Raw genomic sequence first — 8,788 nt, 5'->3', positions numbered from 1 at the left:
CACGCGGAGAAAAGAAACTACAGCCTCAGCGGACGGAGAGCCCAGCAGGAACTTCTCAACCGGAAGCTCGCACCCGCCGCCTTCACGCGGGACCTCGAGGATCCTTCCCCCCGCCCCGCCTCCGTTGGGTTCTAAGAAGCGGAAAAAGCCCGCCCAGATAGGGACGCTGGCGCAGAGCTTGAGTGACGGGCGGGCGCAGCCATTCAGCATGCGTCTTGGGCGTGGGCGGAGCCCCCTCCAGGACACTATGAAGAGCTCGCCGAGCCGCCCTTAAGTCGCCGCCGCGTTTGGCTGGTAATTTTGCTTGTGGTCTGGGAGGTACGGGCAAGAGGAGCGGCCGGGATGCCTTGTCGGAAGTTGGCAGGGACGAGTAGTCCATGGAAACGACGGGCGCCGCCGAGGCCGTCCCCGAAGGTGGGTCGCGTCTCAGGAGCCAGGACGGCGCCGGGGCCGACCAGATGAACCGAAGCAGGAACGAGGAGGGTGCGGAGTAGGTGCCGTGAAGACGGCGGGAGTTGTTGCGTTGGCTTCGGTGCAGCTCCGGGGCCTCCGGGCGGAGGGGACAGGTCGCCGGGAGGAAGGGAACGCGCTGGTTCCCCGGCGGGGCTGTCTGGCTCAGAGCTCTCCCTTTCTGCTCCCTCCTACCCTCTAGCTGAGGACAGAGTCGCTGTCTCTGCCCCAGAAGGTGGAGCTCTTTGAGATCGACGTCTGGGTGCAGTGAAAGACAGGGATAGACCATAGCCTTTTGATAAAAGGTTGTTTTTTGTTTGCTTTTTGTTGTTGTTGTTTTAAGACTAACTTCCAGTTGTGAGAGTACCCAGGGCCTACATCCTGGTGAGGTTGTCTTTTCTTTCCCTCTCCCAGCCTCGGGGTGCTGTGGTGCTGGTTAAGTTCTCTTGAGTTGAGATCTGATTAATGAGGTAGTGTAGGTGTGTTAACATCCCTTAAAGGTAGAATCCTTACTGACAGGGTGGGTGGTGTAGGCCTTTGCTGTGAAAGCTTTGGGAGGCCCAGCCCTTCCTAAACTCATGACTTTCTTGTAAGACGTCTTGTCACCATGTGTCTTACACTTCCATTTCTGAAAAATGTTCGTTGGTGGACTGAGCTGGGAAACCAAAAATTTTACCAAATTTGGAGAGGTCAGTGATTGTGCTATAAAAATGAGTCCTTGTTGCTGCAAAGGAGAGGCTAGGCCTCCCTATAATTGTGCCTAAGAGCCTCCTCCCGAATGCCTCTTGTTGCTCAGATGTGGCCCTCTCTCTCTAGCTAAGCCAACTTGAAAGGTGAAATCACTGCCCTCCCCTCTACGTGGGATCATACACCCAGAGGAGTGAATCTCCCTGGCAACGTGGAATATGACTCCCGGGGAGGAATGTAGACCTGGCATCGTGGGATGGAGAACATCTTCTTGACCAAAAGGGGAATGTGAAAGGAGATGAAATAAGCTTCAGTGGCAGAGAGATTCCAAAAGGAGCCGAGAGGTCACTCTGGTGGGCACTCTTACGTACAATATAGACAACCCTTTTTAGGTTCTAAAGAATTGGGGTAGCTGGTGGTGGATACTTGAAACTATCAAACTACAACCCAGAACCCATGAATCTCGAAGACAATTGTATAAAAATGTAGCTTAGGAGGGGTGACAATGGGATTGGGAAAGCCATAAGGACCACACTTGCCTTTGTCTAGTTTATGGATGGATGAGTAGAAAAATAGGGGAACGAAACAAACAAACAGACAAAGGCACCCAGTGTTCTTTTTTACTTTAATTGCTCTTTTTCACTTTAATTATTCTTCTTGTTTTTGTGTGTATGCTAATGAAGGTGTCAGAGATTGGTTTAGGTGATGAATGTACAAGTATGTAATGGTACTGTGAACAACCGAATGTACGATTTGTTTTGTATTACTGCGTAGTATGTGAATATATCTCAATAAAAATGCAGGAAAAAAAAAATGAGTACTAACACTGGAAGATCTGGAGGGTTGAGGTCTCTCCTCTTTAAAGATGCAGCCAGTGTGGAGAAGGTAGGCTCCATCGGGTGTTCCTGTGTACTGGATTTGATTTCTAAGAGAACAGTGTTCCTAGATCATTATCAGTCTGTGCTACACGTGGCCAAGTGCTTTGGGAGAGCAGACCTTATGGACTTGTTCCTGTAGTGATTAAATGGGAGAGTGAGAAGTATGGGCTGGAGTGGTCCAGGAAGAACAGAGTGGACATTTATTACCTGATTATGTACCTTTTCTGGGCACTGTGTTCAACATTTCACATGTGGGGATTAGAAAACATTCCAGGGATGCTATGAGATAGGTATTATTTTATTGCCATTTTACAGAGGAAGAAACTAAGGCTCAGAGAAGATAAAGAAACCAGAAGAGATAATACAGCGAGTAAGGGGTGGAGCAGTGAGGATTCTGACCCCAGCAGCCCAGTTCCAACCTGTGTCCTTCCTTCCTGCTGCTTTACTTCTGGAGGACACAAGAAGTAAAGCTAGGAGAGGAAGAAGGGCACAGAGCCTGAACAAAGGTGTAAGGGGGTGAGGACTGATTTATATATGTTTAGGTAAGCCAGCTGGATTTCAGGTTTGGAGAAAACTGGGAAGTTGGGCTGAGGTATGTTTGGAAGAGGTGAGATTCTGTAAATCGGTGGCAGAGTCTTGGGCTCAAAGAGAAGACGCTTGCCCTGGGCCAGGGTGCTAGGAAATGCCAGTCAGGATTAGAACTAGAGTCTCCCTGATGCCCATCTCAGAAGGAATTATCCCGGTTTTAGCACTGAGAGTCCCATGTCCTGGGAGACCCCACAGTCTCAGTTTTAGGGCTGAACATCCCTCTTTCTGCAAAACCCCTCAGTTCTGATTTTAGCGCTGAAAGTCTTGAAACCCTTCAGTGCCAGGCAAACCTGCACTGTTGGTCAGTCTACCCTCCTGTTGGAACGGGACTTAAAGCAGTAGGAAAATAGGCTGAATGACCTTATCATGTACCCCTAAAAGGCCATAGCCATGAAGAAAGATCCTGAGAAGAACAGCTTTGTGGGGAGTCTGAATCCTAAAGCCACCGAGTAGAAGAGCAGGGAGTACTTGGCAAGTTTGGGAATGTGAGTGTCCCAGGGTATGGTTTATGCTCCCCACCAGCTGCCCAAGTCTGCTTTCTTCCTTTCTTCCTTGGCTAACTGGAACTCTCCTCAGTGGGGGCTTCTTTCTCATCGTCTCTGTCCTTTGTGGGCTTTCTCTCCTCTGTGGTCCCTTTAGCCCTTGAGGCATGGGAGGCACTGGCCCTGAGCTTTGCCTGTTTTTCCAAATTGATGCCGTTGAGCTTCCTGTGGATCCAGAGTATAACAAAGAATAAGCTTATGTTTTCAACACCTTTAAAGAAAAGGAACCTGTGAGAAATGTCCTGGAGAAGTTCCACACTCAGTGGAAGCCAGGTAGGGAGCCCCCAGCTCTGTATGCCTACCCTCTTGCTGCTGGAGAGCTGGCCCTTGGGGTAGTGGGAACTTGATGGAGTGACTGACCATCCCAATTTCAGCACTGAAAGTCCCTGGGATGCAGAAGTCCTTGTTTTCGACTATAGGTGTGAAAGTTTGGAGGAACAGTACAAAACCCATACAGTGTCCCCAAAAAGGGGGTTGGAATACAAACACTGTCTATAGTGTCAAATGGATGTGGCATAGATTATGTACCATCTGTAGTTGCTGTTACCAGTTTTTCCCTTGGCTGCTGATGTTGGCAACCATGATTCACAATAATGAGTCGTCCATTGTTGCATCACCCTGAGTGATGTGATTTAAGAGTGCAACTTAAGTCTGTTGTAATAATGAGCATTAACAGTCTGCCTTTGATTTTGCCTGTGGATTAACTCTTGTGCTTTCTTTAAAGTGCTAGTTTAATATTGTGGCCATGTTTTCTAAGAGCTCAGATAATGAAAATGAGAACGATTATAATACCAACACCAAAATGACCCATCATGGGGGAAGGCAGGAGTAAATAACCAAAACAGAGCATACCGTACAATATACAGAAAATAATTTGGGCGTGGTGGAGAAGGGGATGTGAAAGTACAAATGGAAACTGAATCTCATAAGTCCAGGATGAGAAAGACAAATACTTCTAGACCAATCAGAAGTTGTTTTGTTTGTGCTTTGTTTAAAGTGCTAGTTTAATGTTGTGGCCATGTTTTCTAAGAGCTCAGATAATGAAAATGAGAATGATTATAATACCAACACCAAAACAAAGGCCACCAATGCTCAGTCATATATAGCAGCCACTGAATTAGCTTGGGCATACCACATGAACAAACATGTTACTGTACTGTTCCCTTGTTTGCTTCATGAAACTGAGTAAAATTACATTTTCTACTCAGAGGTTGTAACTATAATATCCTGTGGATTAAAAAGGGGAAATTTTGATAACAGATGTGTTGGCCCCTTACAGTGTAGAGCTGATTCTGTTATATCTTACCGACAATCATGCATTCTGTAGTATATCAACTTCAAGTGATAACATCAAATCCTGGCAACATGAAAATGTTCCCTCTGGCTTTTAGGTACTTTGATTTGAAAAATGGAGCTTTAAATCATCTTCTTGATTTCTATGAAGATTTTAATGTAACAACTGAAATCATAAAAGACGGTTGAAATTTTCTCCAAATACAAACTAGACTTGGCTCATCAATCTGTATATTCAGTGGACAGTGCACATGTAAATTTTGGCAAATTCCATTCAGTCTATAAACTTCTTAACTAATGAAAATGAAAAGATCTTACCTGTTCAGTGTCCTGCACACCTCATACACAACACTGCTAAAAAGAGGTACGATTTGCTTAATTGTGATACTGAGACTTTCATAATGAGTTTTTGGTTACTTTTCAGTTTCCTCAAAATGTGAAGAAGGACTTAATGCGATTTTTGAGTTTACAGAAATGGAAGGAGATAGCCTCCTTAGACATATGCTTACAAGATGGCTGTCATTGCTGCCAGCCATAGAAAAGATGTTAAAATGTTGGCCTGCCATAAGATCCTATTTTCAAAGTGTGGGACAAGAAAAATGTCCTTTTTGATTTGGAAATACTTTGATAATAAGAATGGAGAAAAGGATTACAGTAAAACAAATTTATATGCTATCTCTCCAGAACTGGTGATCTTCAAAGAGGCCATAAGAAGTCTAGCAAAGGATGAACTGACTGCACCTGAGTTGTTTGATATTATGTATAGGTTGAGACAAAAACTCAACAGTTAAAAAAATGACTCATTTTTTGGAAGTAAGACCGCTTCAGAACTAAAAAAAAAAAAAGTCATCAAAAAAGAGCAGTCAACACACTCCCTTTATCCAGTGTATGGCAAAAATTAACTGAATAATATAATAAGGGGGATGGGGAGATGGGATGTTTTGGGTGTTCTTCTCCCAGTATTTTTATTATTTTTAAAATTTTATTTATATTATATATATATATTTAGAGTAATGAAAATGTTCAAAAATTGATTTTGGTGATGATAAACAACTGTAGGATGGTACGGTGAACAGTTGTACACTGTGGATGATTGTAGGGTATGTGAATAGATCTCAAACTGAATTGAAAAAAATGAATTTTAAAAAAAGGGCAGCCCCACTGAACTGGGACAGAACATTCTCTTCAACAAATGAGACTGGGAGAGCTGGATATCCATAAGCAATAGCCACTTGAGGAACATCATCCAGATGTGTCCCCTTTGCTCATAAAGTCAACACCCCTTTTCAACATGAACAAGTTAATATGGTCACTGCCTAGACATTCCTGAAGATCGGGGAAGTGATTAAACCAAGGTAAGGGGGTAGCAACAGACAAGATGGAATTTAACAAAGAATTATGAATACTGAATCTTTATATAATTTGCTTTTTCTTTGTTGCTAGGGTATTAGTATAGGTAGAGGGAAAGAATTGAAATGGTGGAACTGTAACCCATAACATCCTTTGAAATTTGTTCTATAGCTATTAAATTGTATATTTGAAAGGCATACCTTTTTGTATATATGTTATATTTCACAATAAGGAAATAATGGAAGCTATGATACTATAACTCATAATAACTTTGGAAATTTCCTATATAGCTACTTGTTAAATCATTTTTTAAAAGATGTTATCTTTTTGTATATATGTTATATTTCATAATAAGGAAATAACTGAAATTGCAGAATTGTAACCTATAATCTTTGAAATTTGCTAATTACTTGTTAAATTGCACTTGGTAACTTATTACTTGTATGTATATATGTTATATTCCACAATTTAAAAATATATGAGAAAAAAAAAGGGCAGCCAAGTTAAACAGGACTTCCTCAGTTTCTTTACTAAAAGTAATTTACTTGGAATCCAGCTTTGATTTTACCGGTTTAAATTGCCTCTATGCTTTAAAACCGTATTCCCTGAGAAGGAGATGTTTAACTTATGATGATACCCAGTGTGCTTTGGAGTGTTGAAAAATGATGGACATTTTAGACATGGATAGCCTGTGTAATAAATTTATAGAAGCAAAAGACCTGACTGAGAAACACTGGTCTCTCAAAACAAGCCTGTAGATAGATACAAAGTGGGTGGACATTTTTGGAGAACTAGAAACTAATTCCTATAAATCTAAAAAGCTGCTGTAAATAGCAAGTAAAATCCATTGTATTCTGTGCTCAAACACTTTTGTTGAGAGGATATTTAGCTTGATGTCTTCACATTGGACTGACACTAGGAATCAGGGTAATGTGGCCTTGAGAAGAGCAGAACTGCAAGTCAAAGTGAATTTTACATTTGACTATATTCAGTTTTACCACTACATAAAAGAAGAGAAGGATGTCACAAAGGCTGCAGGCAGAATCTGTATTTCCTAAACAATTTAACGCATACAGTTTGTTTAAATACCATAATTACATGGAACTTTAATAGGAAGTGAGACCTGGTAGGTTTGCATAGGGTAGTGTGAAACAGCGACATATCCCAAAGTAATTTGGGCAGACAATAAAAATATATATGCAGGGCCCCCTGAGGAGCTGGGGGAAAATGCGGAAGTGTTGGACTTCCTCACCTAGATTGCTGCTGATGTTTTCACAAACATTGAGGACTGGCAGTTTGGTATGCCGAACCGGCTATCTTGGGCTTGCCCTTATGAAGCTCATTACTGCAAAGGAGAGGCTAAAAACCTGCTTATAATTGTGCCTAAGAGGTACTCCCCTGAGTACCTCTTTGTTGCTCAGATGTGGCCCTCTCTCTCTAGCTAAGTCACCTCGGCAGGTGAACTCACTGCCCTCCCCTCTATGTGGGATCTGACTCCCAGGGGTGTGAATCTCCCTGACAACGCAGGATATGACTCCCGAGGATGAATCTGGACCTGGCATCACGGGATTGAGAACATCTTCTTGACCAAAAGGGATATGAAAAGAAACAAAGTTTCAGTACCTGAGAGATTCCAAATAGAGTCGAAAGGTCACTCTGGTGGGCATTCTTACGCACTGTATAGATAACCTTTTTTAGGTTTTAATATATTGGAATAGCTAGAAGTAAGTACCTGAAGCCTTGATTCTTGAAGACGATTGTATAATAATGTAGCTTACAAGGGGTGACAGTGTGATTGTGAAAGCCTTGTGGATCACTCTCCTTTTATCCAGTGTATGGATGGATGAGTAGAAAAATGGGGACAAAAACTAAATGAAAAATAGAGTGGGGGGGGTGATTTGATTGTTGTTTTTTACTTTTATTTTTTATTCTTATTTTTACTTTTTCTGGTATAAGGAAAATGTTCAGAAATAGATTGGGGTGATGAATGCACAACTATATATATGAAGGTACTGTGAACAGTTGATTGTACACCACGAATGATTGTATGACATGTGAATATATCTTAAAACTGAATTTTTTAAAAAAGGATGCAGGCAGCTCAGAGAAGTATTGTTGGAAAAGGAAAAAGAAAGAGTAAAAAGATCCTACTGCATCTAATTATGACAGAAAAAAAGTCATAAATTTTTGTTAAATACAGGAAATATCTGTTTAGTCCGTTTTTATTAATGTTCATTTATTATGTATTATGTGTCTTATTTTGATTTATCAATTTGTTTTCATAACATCCATAGCGTATTAGTATATCAATATGTATAAAAATTTATAAACAAACAATATACATTTATTGAAGTGCTTGCAAAAAATTTTTCTATTGATAACCATAGGCCTAAATCAGTAGCTATGTGGGATCTGGCAGGAGAGATGCATCAAGGCCCTGAAGTGGTGTTTTTTTGTTGTTGTTGTTGTTTTTTAGGTCAGTAAGTCCCTTTTGATTTGGGTTTTTATGAATCAATCTCTCAAAGCTAGGGAGTCCCTGGAAGAACTGATACAAACAGTTTCTGAACATTTGTAAATGAGGAGCAGGTACAGGTTCTACAGAGCTTTCGGCAAAGGGTAAACATCTGTGAAGTCCTGCTAGAGCAGCTAGTTCTGTTAGGCTCTCTACCACTCACTCCATTTCTCTGATTCCTAAATACAACTTATCAAAACACTAATTACTATAGATTGGGGTTCTTAATTTGAGGTCTATAAACCCAGTGATTGTCTGAGGATAGAATTCAGAGAGTCTGAGAACTTGGAGGAAAAAAGAAATTTCTCTTTTCACTAACCTCTAACAAATTTTAGTTTAGCATTTCTTTCCATTAGGAACATAGGCAACAAACCACAGCAGGATTAGCAGAACCCGTGACTTGCCAGAAATCATAGATGTTACAGACACATCAAGATATCATTTATGTGCATCACTATTGTGAAATTATGGTAATTATTAGACCCATC

General features: G+C 41.4%; 1 long non-coding RNA gene across 1 annotated transcript; it reads left to right on the top strand.

The window, feature by feature from the left end:
* The first annotated feature begins 257 nt into the window (after positions 1-257).
* On the top strand, positions 258-5,348 carry LOC119539761. The gene is made up of 2 exons (XR_005217931.1): positions 258-414; positions 5,123-5,348. It is a non-coding gene; the product is annotated as an uncharacterized LOC119539761 (long non-coding RNA).
* Positions 5,349-8,788: the final 3,440 nt, after the last annotated feature.

The sequence above is a fragment of the Choloepus didactylus genome, chromosome 7 (genome assembly GCF_015220235.1).
Source record: "Choloepus didactylus isolate mChoDid1 chromosome 7, mChoDid1.pri, whole genome shotgun sequence".
NCBI classification, from domain to species: Eukaryota; Metazoa; Chordata; class Mammalia; order Pilosa; family Megalonychidae; genus Choloepus; species Choloepus didactylus.
Note: the sequence above shows the minus strand (reverse complement) of the source record. Positions and strands in the feature narration are given on the sequence as shown.